The 15,238-nt window shown below is 37.6% G+C and overlaps 1 long non-coding RNA gene across 4 annotated transcripts in view; it reads right to left on the minus strand.

Annotated features, from left to right (window-relative positions):
* The window catches only part of LOC134422990 (uncharacterized), a 61,337-nt gene extending 55,734 nt beyond the window's left edge, over positions 1 to 5,603 (minus strand). For 2 of the 4 annotated variants that reach the window (XR_010028968.1, XR_010028966.1), the window contains exon 1: positions 5,171 to 5,601. This is a non-coding gene — a long non-coding RNA (uncharacterized LOC134422990). Of the gene's footprint in view, positions 1 to 5,170 lie in introns of all 4 variants that reach the window. The other 2 variants (XR_010028969.1, XR_010028967.1) reach the window with 2 other exon arrangements.
* Positions 5,604 to 15,238: the final 9,635 nt, after the last annotated feature.

The following is a 15,238-nucleotide window of genomic DNA, read 5'->3' on the forward strand; positions in this document are numbered from 1 at the left end:
TTTGCATACTCTACTTGTTAAATCTCAAATATTGTTATATTGCTTCACACACATCTCACTAAATGCAAATAAAATAGTAGGTAAGGCGGCAATGATGTCCTCTGGGTGTGTATTTCTGTAGGTAATGTTTGTGTGTGATGCACACAATTTTTACAGTCTGTACCTCACATGTAGATCACACAGACACAACTGAGGCTGATCACAACCAACGCAGTGTGGGTGGGACGTGTGTGCGTAAAGTCTATGTAGGTAAATTTGAAGTATTTCAAGATTACAGATGTTTTAAGGGTCAATATTTTGGACAGTGGAAAAATACGTTTTTCAGATTCTTCTGAAATGTGCTTTTCAAAAAATTCTTAAGGTACCATATCCTTTAAATCTTCCTTCATTAGGAAAGGTAAAGCAGTTCATGCTTAATTCACCCACACCTTTCAGTCTTTTTGGTCATTCTTTCCTTGAGTTTGTTTTGGGAGGTCTGTTTCCAGTTTTATAGGGTTTTGTTTTGTTTTAATATTTGGCCATTAAATGATGTCTAGTACTTGCTTGTCTGGTATCAGACATACATCTTCCTTGTTACATGCATTTCTAAAAGAGGAACACACTATGAATTTTGCTTGAATGTTAATAGATTTGCTGCTGTACAAATAATACAAATGAAATATACTTAATTATTTTAGCTCATACTAGAAAAGATTCAGGACAAAGGAGAGATTGATGCAGTGTGCCTTACAATGGTCCTACTGATTTCTCTACTGGCCTTTCCTCTGCACATGGTCAATTAGAATTGAAAATCCTGTGCTGATTTCATTCGCTGGAATTTTTAAGCAGGTCAGGAAGAAAGATGTTATTGAAAGGAAAAGTCTCATCTAAATAAGAAAAGAACACGTGGCCATCTGGTCTAACTGTACCATGCTGAAAGTAGTTTTGACTTTGCTCTAGTTTGAGCTTCGCAACAGTTTGCTAAAATATCGAACAGAAATACGTATACATTAAAACAGTCTGTGCTTTTTATCTACAAAAATGCAATGTGCAGTTCTCTTCCTATCTGTAATGCATGAGCTCCTTTGACCCTGTTACCTTATTGAAACTGTCTATGTTTCTGGTAGGTTCTCAAGTTACTTCAGCTCTGTAGAGGTATAAGTGAAACACCAATCTTTTGAAAGTTTTGGATGTAATTCTCAGTGCTTTATTCCTAGGACTAAAAGTCACACCTCTGCTAGAACTAGGAAAGGCTCAAACAAGCCAATGCAACAGGAAGCATGGGGGGAAGAGGGGAGAGGAGAGTTTAAAAAAGGAAATAATTTGAAAAAAAGGAAAGAACTTGAAGTTTGTGTGAGTAGCACCGTGGAATTTGCACAACCAAATGTAGGCCACAGGCTAATAGACAAGCTGTAATACATATCAAATTTTTAAGGAATGGAGTCATAAATATGCATGGGCTTCCATGATTTCATTATTTCAGCATCAACTATTAAAAAGTTTTAAAAAGTCAGTAAAAAACAGAGTTCAGCAATTTTCACACAAGGTAAATAAATTCTTTTTGCAAAAAACTGAAATGCACAGCTCCAAATTTCAGGTATGTGAATAACAAACACACAGCTCCAAATTGCAGCTATGTGGATAACAGCAGGAGAGGATAATGCCATTTTTAAAGCAACATTGGTCAGGTATCTCCTCCCTACTCTAGGCAGGGCTTTTGTACCCAGCACTCTCGAAACCCAAGAGATCTTACTGGGAGAAGGGGACAGTGTTGAACTAAACATGGAGGCAAGGACCCTATATTCATATTCTCCAGCTTAATGCTTATCTCTTATGTGATTAGACATTACTTCTACACTGACAAACATTGCATAAATTGCCAGTTGAAACACCCTTCTAAGACAAGATAGTGTGTAAATCACTTCTGAAGTTTAGAGAAATTGATTTGCATAGGATTTCAGCCTTTAGGAAAGGATAAAAATATGATTGCCTTGTCATAACCTTAAGAAAATGAAAGTGAGCACTTCATGATTTAGCTGCAGGCATTATTTCAAAACACATTTTTTGAAACAAGTGACAAATTTTGTTTTAAAACATAACATGCCAGGAACAGTAGAAAGGAAATTATCACCTTAATATTGCTGAACATGTCTACATATAATTCACAAATGTATACTCCTCATGTATGACCATTGTGTAGAGTTAGCTTGTATATTTCATATAAGCAGTATAAACTGTTCCTTTAGAAAAACATTTAATCCCTTATTTACAAAAAAATAAAATGCAGGAATAAAAATTTGACCACAGCTCTTGATTAATTAGCTTAATTTTCCTGACATCTCTATTCAGGAATTTTTACTTTGCAGTGGATATTGTTGCCACTACATGCAATCTTTTGTTTGCATGTCTCCGCTGCTATTTGGAAAGGAAGTTTTTTTAAGATTAAATTTATGGGATACTTATGCTGGGTTCCTTTTCTCATAGTGTTTCTAAGCAATATTAGAGAAAAAAAGCTAAAAAATTTCTTATATTTCTGTTAAGATACCTGTTAGAGTGATTAAAATATAGTTTAAGCATTTTCAGGGAGTAAATTAACAACACTGTACATGTGTGCATGTGGTTGTGTGTTTTAAAATGTACTTTCTTTTAGGTCTTTTTCATACAAAGTTCACGTTTAAAAGCAAATATTATTCATCATGTTTATCACACCATAATTCATATCACAAGACAATGAAATTCCAAAGAATTTAGAAAATAGGTCGATCTGCACAGCATACGTTTAAAAATTAAATAGAATACAGGCTTTGAATCTGCCTTTCCCCTGTATGTCTCTGCTAACCCCACCCATAGCCACACCAAATGGAGAGTAACTATTTTGGGGAGTGCTGCATTCCCAAGCCCAACTTTGTGGCACGATGGCACCGGGCCACTCGGCATTTCCCTGGGCTGTGGCAGCAGCAAGGCCAGGGCTTGCAGGGCCAGCTCAGTCCCCTGCCACGCTCCCCTTCTTCGCTTGGAAGGCAACCTATTCACAAAGCATTTTGCTACTGCCTCATTTAAAACTATCATAAAACTGTCTCAGAGCTCCTGCTAATCTCTTTAAACACAAGTATTTTGTAAGATTTCTGCTTGATGGGCATTCAGGAGCAGGTATCTGTACAGTAGCTACTTGCCTTTATGTAATATATCATATGCACATACAAAATCATTACATATATTTGAGAGCTACACAGCAATTATGTAAGTGATGCATGAACTTAACATAAAATACTGCATTGACTGTAAACCCAGAGGAAAAATCACAGTAAAATGGGAAACACTGGATGTCCCTAGTTACACTGTGTTGGAAAGTGTGTGTGCCTGTGCATATGTTTTGTACAATAATGTGTATATATGTTTACAAAGTTTCTTATTTTGGTTTTTATTTTTTTGCAAATCACGACAAAGTTGAAACTGAGCCTGGCCGACATAAGGAGGGAAGGCTTGTGTTTGTCTTTAATCTTTTCTGCAGCACGGTTCAGACTTCTGTCTGATCTGCACATAGCAGAGCAAGGGGCTTGCCGTGCATTGCGTGCAGGCTCCTTGATTGTGGAAGGGAAAAAAAAAAAAAATCTGGCTGGAATCCAGACAGGCGAGCGCAGTGCTCTGTTGATCATTGTGTCTAGCCTTCAGGTGTCTCAGCTCACAGTGGGCGGCGGGTGGGGGAGGGGGAGATAACAGGAGGGCAGACAAAGAATATAACAGTGTATTTACCAAAAAAAAAAAAAAAAAAAATTCATATGTGGGAGATTCACGTCAAATCCTTTTTTAAAAAATGCTTCTTTTAACGTTCCTTTCCCTGCAGTGGGAGCAAGCAAACATCTGTCCAGGAAGATTTATTTAAGCCATAATTAGTAGCGTCTGGAGTCTTTCAACAATTTCTCCTTATTGCACTTAATTTTTTATTTTTTTTAAAAAAAGAAGTCTGCTCATCTTTCACTTAGAAACTGTTTTCACTTCATGCATTATGAGAGATCCAGCCCAGCCAGGACCGAGTCAGATTTCTATTGTCTTTGCTTTTTCCCTTCTGATCGTAGTTTTCAGAATCGAACTTTTAGTAGGGAAGGGAGGGTGGGAAGGATCGTGCAGGCAGGGGGGAAAGACCTTTTTAAAGGTCTTACAAGCATGTGGGGGCAAGAAAAAGAGCACAAATACAAATCAGTGCTGTTTATTACACGGTTATTCATTTGGGCTGAATTTCTTTTCCGAGGAAGAAGGAGAAAAAAAGCGCTGCTTTGTCTGCTGCTTCTGTTTGAGAACTCTCATAAATCTTGCCCAGAAAGCAACTTGGGCTTAAGGAGATCTGGCCAGTAAAGCTCTGGGAAACAATTTCAATGTCTCCCGCTATGGATATTCTCTTCTTTCTGCCCCCTTCGTCCCCGCTCCCCCTCCACCCCGACCTTCTGACGTTCTACCGTAAAGAGACCCACACCCTTTCCCACCCCATCAGGAATCTGAGTGAATGCAAACTGCAATCTAGAGGTAAAGTTGCTTATCAAAAAGCCTCTGCTCACGCTGAGCGAGTCCAGATATTGCACACTAGTTGTGTGTTTTCAGTCCAGCCATAACCCTTTCCTAACACTCCCCCCGCTGCCTTGCCTCTCCCCCTCCCCCCGTGGAAGGGGTGGGATGGGAACCTTGCTCGACTTCATTGTTCCAAATGTAAGAGCTATTTGCCCCAAAGTGTCTTCGCTGTCTTTCATAGCTAATTATAATAACTGTCAGATGTCTGCAAAGTCTGCGCTGCCCTTGCTGGCAGAGTTAAAGTTTGCCTTTATGTTTTCCCCTTGGGGACAGATCAGGCCTGATTAGACACAGAGTACAAATAAAAGTGAACAACATACGTGTGTAGGGCTTTTTGTCTTTGTTTTTCTTTATGAACAAAGCAGCACGCTGGCTATGTCAAGAAGCAGTGTGTCATGCAGCGTGCATGCAGGCACTGCCCTGGAGGATAACTCGCTTTTGCCTTTTTTTTTTCCTCTTTCTTTTATTGAAGCATGCAAGAAATATTTCTGAATTTGAATAACACTTTACACATACTTGTTCATCTTATAAGAAAAGTAATTCCTGATTTAGGGCACGTAGCATTTTTACATTTTTAAGATATTTGCTTTTCTGGGTGAAAATAAAAATAAATAGAGCCTGTACTCACAGTTTTGTTGTGCTGTGCAGGTCGCTGTCTCCTCCTGCAGCGACAAGGAGGGTTGGAGAATGTCAAGGGTGCAGAATCCCAGATAATTCAGGAGAAATGTACAAATGAGCTTCCTGAAGTCGCCTGGAAGTCAGCTACTTGTGCTCAGACATCCCATTGCTGCTCTGCACGCTATACTATCTGCAGTTCTGAATTGAACTAAATACTGCCCATGTGAAAGACAGGGGAAACACAGTCATGTGGGACACACAAATCCACTCTATTGGCTCTGAAGGCACAACTTCAGCATTCTTGCATTTCCACCATTGGTTAACAGTTCGAGCTGGAAGAGTCTAGGTCCTCCTAGTGAGTCCGTTTTCCCTTTATGCTGAAAGAATGACTGTAGGATTTTACAGTGACAGGATTAGTTAAGAAAGGGACTGAAGTCATCCCTTTGACTGAAGCTGGTGGGTGGGGATTGGAAGCTGTGCTTTTCTCAAGTCGACGTTTTTCCTTTTTCTGCCTGCATTCTCAGCGTCAGGAAATGCTTGCAGTTAACTTGGGCAGCACAGAGAAACTGAAGTGACTTTTTTGGGCTCGGGGTTAGGGACCTGGCTTTAGAGTAACACAGAGTTACAGACAGTACACTGATTTTCATGGGAATAACTAATCTGGTTTACTAACTGGTTATTTTTCCCTTTTCGGATTTTTTTTTTTTTTAAGCTCAGAAAGGGCTATATCAATATTATTTATCCTGAACTTTTGCATCACATAAACCTGATAAATGAATCCAGCAATTTGAAAGCCTAGACTGATAATTTGACAACAGAAGAAAGATTGTACAGAACTATTGGATCTCTGCGGAATGTTGTGATATGGTAATAGTAATATTTTGAAAGAAGCAACAAAGTCCAGAAAAACTAATTGCTGATATTTGAGACTGATGAAGATATAAAGATTAAGTAGGAGGGAAGAAGATTGACTATTCCCTATTTTGGTATCCTGTCATTTGTCTAATTTAGTTATGCCAGCATGAGCAGTAATTTGAAACGGTACTCAGTCATGTGTGACACAGTTCTCCAATTAACCCTTATTAAAAAGACCTTTCCCAAATCCCATATGCATGTTTTCCTAGAACTACAGAAAACAGAGGTATGACAGATTTACAGGGTTTGTGTCCATCTTCCTCTCTGGGCAGATGTATTTCCTCCCTCATGTTTCCAGTGCTATGTCGAGTGTAGTTCTAAACACACCCAGCGTGTGACTCCTGTTGGTGGACTGTTGAACTTGGGGCCCAATTTAGCAGTTGAAGTGCTTAAATATGCTTGGAAATTTCCCAGAATAATTAATCTGGAATAGTAAATTCATTGTATGTCTGTGGTGTACGCAAGGCCAAGCCCAGACTGCTCTGCTGGCAATTGCAGTGTGTGTGAGATCCTATTTAGCAGCCTATGCCCGGCCCTGGCTGTCAGGGCATCTTTTTGTGTCTTCCAGTCAGGCTTGTTCAGTCCACCTTAAACCAATGCTTCTCCCTCCTCAGAGTTCACCCTCTTAAGCTATTTATAGACTTTTATCACCACCTCACTGACCACCCTTGTCATCACGTAGCTGAACACCATATTCCAGGTGTAGCTGTGTAAGATATGGGAACATTCCTCCATGTCCTGTGACCTGGTATGGCTGCAGCAAATCAATACGTGTTTGCCTGATATGTGAGCAGGAAAAATGCATCTCTTAAAAATAAGCTGACACACCTGACAAACAGGATTTTAAAGAAGATGAAGACAGTAAATATTCTACTCTGGTTAAGAAGGCCTTGTGAAGACCTTCTTTGCTTCCAAGTGCTAAGAAGATGCAGAGGGGGTTTTTTTTCAGCAGGCTCACTTATAAATGCCATTTAGTAACAATATATAAAAGGTGGTTTGGTGGGCGTTGTTGTTTGGCTTTTTAATCTTCATGAAGAAAGATAGTTGTCTGGTTTGGATAAAATAAGGTTACAGCAGTAGCATCAAAACTTTCTTTCCACCCTTCAAAAATGTTTTCAGCTCTACTAGGCTTTCCACATCTGGACTCCAGAACACTGAGGGAAGAGAACTGAAAACCCTGGGAGACATTTTCTTTTTTTCACTGTGCTGGTGGTCTTCATAATTTTGGTTGGGTTTTTTTTTGTTGTTGTTTAATTCAATTAAAGAGGGAAGAAATACTAATAAAAGAAAAATTACTCTAGAGAGCAGTAAACTCTTTGGTTTTAAGACCAGTGCATGTTCTTGTCTGAAATACATCTTTTTCATGAATGTCAGTTTCTGATTTTAAAATGCTGAAAAGCTCTTTACAGAGAGGGAAGAAACATCTGGGTTCATTTATTATTGTTTAACTTTTCCCTCAAATAACTCAAGAGTGGATTTCAGGAAAATCTAGGGACTCTGGAGCAGTGATTATTTACCTGCATTTCTTGAACCATGAATGAAAGACCTAGATGGTACAAGCAGACATTTTTGTGACTCATAGTATTTTGGAGACCAGAATAATACTTTGCATCACTGTTGCCTCTAGAGAGAGAAGTGTATCTTTATATGTATTTGTGCATCTAAATGGACATTTTGCTCTTACTGTCATGTCCATTGAAAAGAAAACAAAATAAAGATTTGAGCTACATCATATTCACTCTCCTTGAATAACAAACTGCTTCTTTTGCCACTATTGTTGGTAAAGATATAGTCAAAGAATAAGAGCATCATTAAATTATCACTGTGTGGAAAACAATGTTGCTTTGCTGATTCTGTCATTGTGATGAAGTTTCACACATGAGATAAGATGCTGCATGAACTGGACTGTCAGGGTCTGGAGATGCTACTGCTCTGTGACCCTCTGTTACTCCATCCTTGAACACCACAGGTCTCTGTTTCTGGGTTTGGGTTAGGGTTTTGTGGTTTTGCAACTTTTCCCCCCTGTCTAGCAAAGACTGAGGGACACTTAACTCCTGTCTAATAGACATCCTGTTCCTAAGAATTTTTACACTTCCCTAGCCAGGAACACCAGGAAAGAAAAGACATGACTGAAGTTAGAAATTATAGTTACCAAAGGAGCATTTTCAATATTTGGAAGCATTAGAGAGCAGATGGTTGGTGTGAGGGTGAGGAAAAGTAGGATGGCCTTGAACATCTTGTACAGGGTGCATTCACAAATAACTTTTAAAAACAGCTATTGATTTTTTTTCATGTGGAAATATAAGCTCAATGTCTACTTGGGAGGAGGAGCAGATTTGCCCCTTGGCTTCTTCTTAGTAAGTTATACAACATTTAGAAAGACAAAAATCAAAAATTGAGATAAATTTCTTTCAGAGACAAGACACTAATGCAGTTTGCCTGTTGATGTGTTGCATGGATATTTCTGAAAATCTGTATTTTAACTGTTCCTTTAGACAATCAAATGCAGTCCTATTATGTGTATTATGCAGATTTCATGTTGCCCAGCATTTTTAAGCCTTTCCAGTTTTTTTTTTCCAGTGGAAAGTAATTGAACTTCATAGACTGTGTATTTGCTTACAACTTTGCCAGAGAATTTTTGCTGTTCTATACACCTTTGCTTTTTATAATTCAGCAGTAGGTGGTATTTGCTAAAGTTTCAAGCTTATATTAGTCACTGCTAGTAAAATCCCTTGAGATTGGTAGTGCATAAGCAAAGAAGAAATCAGACAAAAAAAATATCTCAGGAGATATTGGAGAAGCCAGGAAAAGGCAGAGAAGAAGAAAAAGACATTGAAAATCTTTGAGAGAACAAGTGGATGAAGGACAAGCAAAAACCATTTCATGGAGAGAAACTACCAGAGCCCAGAAATATGCACATGCAGTGTGTGCACATATTCTGGAAATGGTTCTGCACCCTAGTTAAGAACAGCCCAAAGCTAACACCAGGAGTTTTTCAAATGTGTCTGGTACAAGAGGGTTGTGAGTAAAGGTTTGTTCTCATCTCCTGCACCAGGAGGGGTGAAAACAGCTGAAATGTTGTCTGAGCAAATAATCTTTGCTGTATTTGACCTAGTTGGGCAGGCTGCAATATCTACCATTGCCACAAAGAAAAATGAGTTTAGCTGTTAATATCATAATGGATTTTGTGAGGCTTTGAGTGGGGGGTGGGAGTGTGTGTTTTGCTTTTGTTTTTTTTCCAACTGAGTCTTATTCCTTGGTCTCCTCTGTTTCTGTTGAAGAAGTGAATGAAACCACATGAGATTCGGGGAAGATTTTTCAACAGTCAGAGAGGAAGTTGGTATTCCCCCACTAGTGAAAGTCAGAATGACTTACTCCTCTTTCCTCTGCAGGTCTTCTGTCTGCTTAGGGACAGCTTTTGGTGGGTAGCTTAGATAACATAGCTGTAATTTAACCACTATAAAAAAGTGATCTTGATAGATTGATCTATGCACTGGAATTCATGCATATGTTGAGCTTGCAGTTGTAGTGTATTTATAAACCTGATTTTTGTTACAGGACTGTAAGTGAGGAATTCAGATCTCATTCAGGTGAACTTAATACAATAGGAAAAAATACAGGATAATTAACTAATTGATCCTAATTTTTTTGCTAAATTATTCAAGTGAAAATTGAAATAATGTGTTTAGAATTGTATTTGTAAAAGTAAAATTCTAGATAAAACGAAATGTTATTTAAACAGTGGGTTAGTGACTGCAGTATACCTCAGATCAAATTGAGTGACATGAGTCTTTTAAAGCTTGGCTACACCTTTTAAATGGGCTCACCTTAGAATTAAGCTACCCAGAAAGACTTGGTCAATAAAGCTAGAACCAAACACACTTTTGATCATATAAATCTTAAAATGCAAGTTAGGTAAACAGTTTCTGTATCACATCTGTGTATTCCAGAAAGTCTGGTCATTTCTCTTGAATAATGCTTTTTTTCTTTCCTGGGTAATTTCCTTAATTTTTAAAAATTCCTCCATTTCTTCCCTTTTCTTTAATAAAATGTTCTCTTAAGTCCTTTCAGAATAAACAATTTATTTTCCCTAAAAGATACTTGGCTGATACTCAACTGGCTCAATTTTCATCATAAAAAATGAAGGCTTTATAGGGACAGTCAGACTTGGGGACCATAATGGGAATTTTTCCCTCAAACTACTCTTACAAGGTTATGTAGCTTTTTCTGGTTTCAGATGCAAATTGTTTCATCCCTAATCAACCCATAGTAATATATCTACATATGTATTTTATAAATTATTTATCAAACTGTCATTTCCTTATACATGTCTGCAACTGGCACTTTGTATTTTAATTTTCTTGTAAAGTAAGATTGGTTTCAAAATCTAGAATTTGTCAAAATTATGTGCAATCCAGTATTTGGTGAAGAATAATAGTATTTAGCAGTTCATGTCTCAAATGTAGAAGTCTTTTCATTGAAAAAATCCTACATGGTCTAATTGTGAATATTTTTTATTGAATCTATTATTCCCTGGGATAAATCACCTTTCTCTTCACAGAGAAAATAAATGAATGTTTAAGTATTTCAAACTATATGAATTCACTAAATTAAATAATGTGTTCCTTGCACTGTCCCACCCCTAAACACTGGCTGCACAGTACTGCAGTATTCTAGGTGAGATTAAAGCATCACTAGGACACAAGCCTGTAGCAGTTGCAACATCTTTTTAAAAAAAAAAATATTAAACTAAAATATATATTCCAAATTTTTCAAAGTAATATAGTGTTTGTGGACCAATATAATAAATTTTGTAGATTATTTTTCTTCTTTGACAATAAATTTGGTGTAATGGTATTTCCCATTTTTAATTCGTAGCTCTTGTCTGGTATCTCAGTCTACAGATTAAGATAGTAGATAATTTTCCCCGTTTCTGTTCCAGTTTTGGGTGGTCTTAAACCAGGACAGTTTCAAAAGGATTTGTTTCTTTAAACCATCTGCCTTCCACATTTTACTCCTTAATGAAATAATTTATTTTGTTGTTTGTTTAAAGGATGTTAATACTGCATAAAAGCAATAAGGACACCATAGTTTTCCTTACAAGAAGCCAGACCTGTTACTTTAAGGAAGTGCATTTTTCCTCTGGTAGCTTATGAAAATTTAAATTAAAAGGATTTAATAATTTAAGCAGCATAGTTTAGTGACTGAGTGTTGAAGAACAGAGGAGTTTGAGGTTGCTAGCAAAACACAAGGCATTTCAGAGAATATAGTTCAGTACTGCCTTCAGGCACTGATCCTTACTAGGTGCATGCAGGGTACAGATGCTTTCAGAAATAGATTATTGTATAGTTGAACAGAACTGCTACTCCAGGAATGACATTTTATATTTAATTCTATATTTGGTATTGATTAATGAATTTCTTACACTCTACAGAGCAAATAATTCATTTACCAGGAGGGTTTTGATCTTGGCTTATGAACAAGGTGTAGACAGAGGAGACAAAAGTGGCAGGGCAGAGGGAGCGAGTCAACGCACACTGCACTTGTTCAAATATTTCCTGTTGCAAAAGTATGTTTGCATATTTGTCTGATCCTTGTAGGGGAATAAAATCCTACCCTGAGCCCTCCTGCATGTCATCCTACTTAAAATAATCTCTATTATGTTTTTTACCTTTTTTTTTTTTAATAGAGCCATCATTATATCTAGATATTCTACTACTCTGTCTCTTGCTCTGTATCATTTGTTCCTTCCCATTGTTTAATTATGGACCTCATTTATGGTATTATCACCAGCTGAACTGGAGGTTTCTTGCTTGAGGGACCTTGACTGAGATCCTGACCTTAGTGAAATCAAGGAGAAGAGTGGGTTTCAGTGTCTTAAGTGGCACCAGGATTTCACTCAGATTTTGTTCAGGACACCTCTGGACAAAGGGAACAAGTAAGAATGAAGTGCTTGAGTATTAAGCCAATTATCTCTTCTAATTGGAACATGTATAGGGAACTCTTAAACTGAAGAAAGGGTGAAATCTGCTGAATAAATTATTCCCAGTAAATAGCGCACCCAGCTCTAGTCCTGACAGAGATAAAGCTGCAGTGGCATCAAAGTGTCTGTTCTTAGAGGGTGTTGCTCTGACACAGATGTCAAATGACAAATCAACATGAGGTGAACACATGAGTCTTATTCCCTGCCTTGCTCAGCTGGAGAGATTACAAAGGGGGTGGTCAAATAAGCTCCAACAATGCTCTTATAACCTCCTTTAGCTGTAAAAGATAAATAAAACTGGCCAGGAGGTAACTTCTGTAATTCCTTAAATCTGCTTTGCAGATACTACAAAGTGTAGACTGCAAATAGCTTGGGACCTTTTTCCACAGCATGGAGGGAGGCAGGGAAATCAGTGAGAGCTTGTGGCCAGCCCCTCCAAGACTGAAAAGAGACCTGAAAATTAAAACCAGTTCTTTTTGTCTGGTAAAGTAGGTGTTGCTAAAAAGGGGTTTAGCTCTGGTTCATTTCCCAGTATTGAATTTACCTCCATATCTTTTGCTGGGCTGTGGTGAGATGTCTCTGAGACTAAGTAGCAGTGATAGAAATATTGAAGATATTAATAAAAAGTGATTGAAACCCTATGCTGGGGATGGTATTCTGACTTGAAAATTCTTGAAAAATGCCATAAAATCATAATTTTGTTCAGGCTTCTTTTATGCTGCTGAGTGGCATAGGTACTCAGCCTGTTTCCCATAAAATTGAGTTCTTAATGAGGAAAAAATCAAAAGTATTGGAGAAAAAGTGGTTTGAGTGTTTCCTGAGGACAGGCATGTAGGGAAGGGCCTCATTCATAATATTCATAATTCTTGTAGGACCCTGGTAGAACAGTTTGAGCGTGTGCTGCAGGAACAGGGCGGTCTACGTGCAGAACCTGCCGTGGCAGCTGGGGCACATGGAGTCAGGCAGCAGCTCCAGCTCTGCAGCCTCAGAGAGGAAATCAGAGAATTCAGATCCAATGCCTCTCTATCCATCAAGATGTCATTCATGCATATTAAATGGCATAACACTGATAAAGTCTAATTTTAGCTGAAATAGTCTTTGCAACACCAGATTTTACTTCGGGTAATAAAATAGAATGTTATTAAAAAAGAAAATATTTTTTCACTCATTTCTTCAAAAGGACAGGAAAAAAAAACAAAACTAAAACCAAAACCCCGTTACTTTTGCTTGCCTTTTCTCCCTCCTTCTCAGAGAAAGAGCTACCTTTATAATCTTTGCCCTAAATGTAACATCTCAAGCCATAATTTAAAAGCAGTGTAATTTTGTATCAGATTTTTTGTGTTTTTAATGCACTTTTACTTAAACTCTCCAGTGACTCTGAAATGCAGTTTGTAGTCCTTTAAAACCATGAAAATCTTTTTTTTGCAGTGATGAATTTTCCCAGAGTAAAGAGGATAATGAATGTATCTTGGTTAAATTTCTGTATCTTTAATTCCAGTAAATTTCTAAAATTTCTACCAACTAGTATCTATCACAAAAGTAGAATTATTCTAAAGATTAATTTTGTCTTAGTGTTAAAAACTCTACATCATAGGCAAACAATCCATGTAGAAATATGTGCTTGTTCCTTTGAGAGAGGTGAATAGATAAACTGTCCAAGGTACAGGGAAATAGAGCATGGATAATGCGGGTTTGAGATATTCTGTTGCTTAAGTGATGCATTAAATCAATATTCTGCAAAGCTTTTTCTTGTTAAGTTATTTACTTGGCTGCTGTCACAATTCACCATTTAGGTCATCATCTTTTTAAAAAATATATTTTCTTGTGGCCTAATTTATCTTCATCTAAATACTCCAATTCCTCAAGTAATGAAACTGCTTCAAATGCTGAAACTAGATCTGTTTTAATGCCAATATTTACACTTATGTTCCTTACTTGGTTAATATATTAAGGAAAGAATAGAATTTTAAGTGAATTACTAGTTTATCTGGGTGGAAATCTATTACTACAAATTAATATCAGAACTAAGATAAAGCGGTCTTAATAATTTAATAAAAAGGGAAAATTCTTTAATCACGTTCTGAAAAGAGGCTCATGAAAAGAAGGACAAGTGTTCTTGCTTCAGCTATTCTCACTTTAACATAATATATGCATAAATGAAGTGTCAGAAGTTGCTTCATTTCACCAGTCAAGACCATTCAGAAAGGATCCTGGAGATAAGCAGTGCCTTGTTGTAAGAGGAGCTGGAGGTACGCGCTCGGTGAGGGCACCTCAGGGACACCCTCAGCCCTCGCAGGGCTCAGGGAGAGCTGCACAGCCTCAGCACCCTGCAGGGACTTCCTTTGTCAAAAAAAAAAATAAAAGAAATAGACCCATCCTGGATTGTGAATCACCTCTGCTGGGCTGAGGTTCTGCTGAGCACCAGATAACAAAATCATTTTAGACCAAGCAAGCCATCCAGTAATTTTTTTCCCCTTAATCAAGATTCAAAAGGATAAGATCACTCGCTTCCCTTTGTAAACTGTGCTAATGGTCTCTCATCTCATCACAGTGCTGTCTGTGAGATGCTGTTTATGTAAAGGGGAATAAGTGACAGGGTCTGCACAGGCATAGCTACATCTGCACTTCAGTTTAGATGGTTTTGTACTTTTTAAAAGAATTTTTTATGAAATTAAAATTACACTGTGGTTTTGGTTTTCTTTTTTCTTTCAAAGCAGTTTCATTTAATTTTAAACTAGGCTAAGAAACAGTGTTACCAAATAGAATTTACTCATTCTTTTTAGGCTATTTAAAAAATATTGGTTGTTCAAATGGTGATGAAAACTGTCAAGTAAACGCGGGGCATTTATTTGTGTGCAGGAAAGTGCAGAGATTGTGATAGATTTTTAAAGAAATTATAAGTACTGAAGCTTGTAGAAGAGAGTTTGGGAATGTCTGCATTCCTTACCTCTCACAGGGGATGATTTAGCTTGATCTGAAGAGATTAGAAAAAGATAGAGCAGATTCATTAGTTATGAGAGGAAGTGCCTTTTCATACAATGTGTCGTACAATTGTGGAGCTCACTGTCAGGATTACTAAGGTTAAACCTGTCTTAATTGCTGTATGAATATCAAATGGTTTGATGCCCTTGCATTTTTTTCTTCATAGTCTCTGCCAATCCCATCAAGTTTTGTTTATCT

Source organism: Melospiza melodia, chromosome 11 (assembly GCF_035770615.1).
Source record: "Melospiza melodia melodia isolate bMelMel2 chromosome 11, bMelMel2.pri, whole genome shotgun sequence".
Lineage (NCBI taxonomy): Eukaryota > Metazoa > Chordata > Aves > Passeriformes > Passerellidae > Melospiza > Melospiza melodia.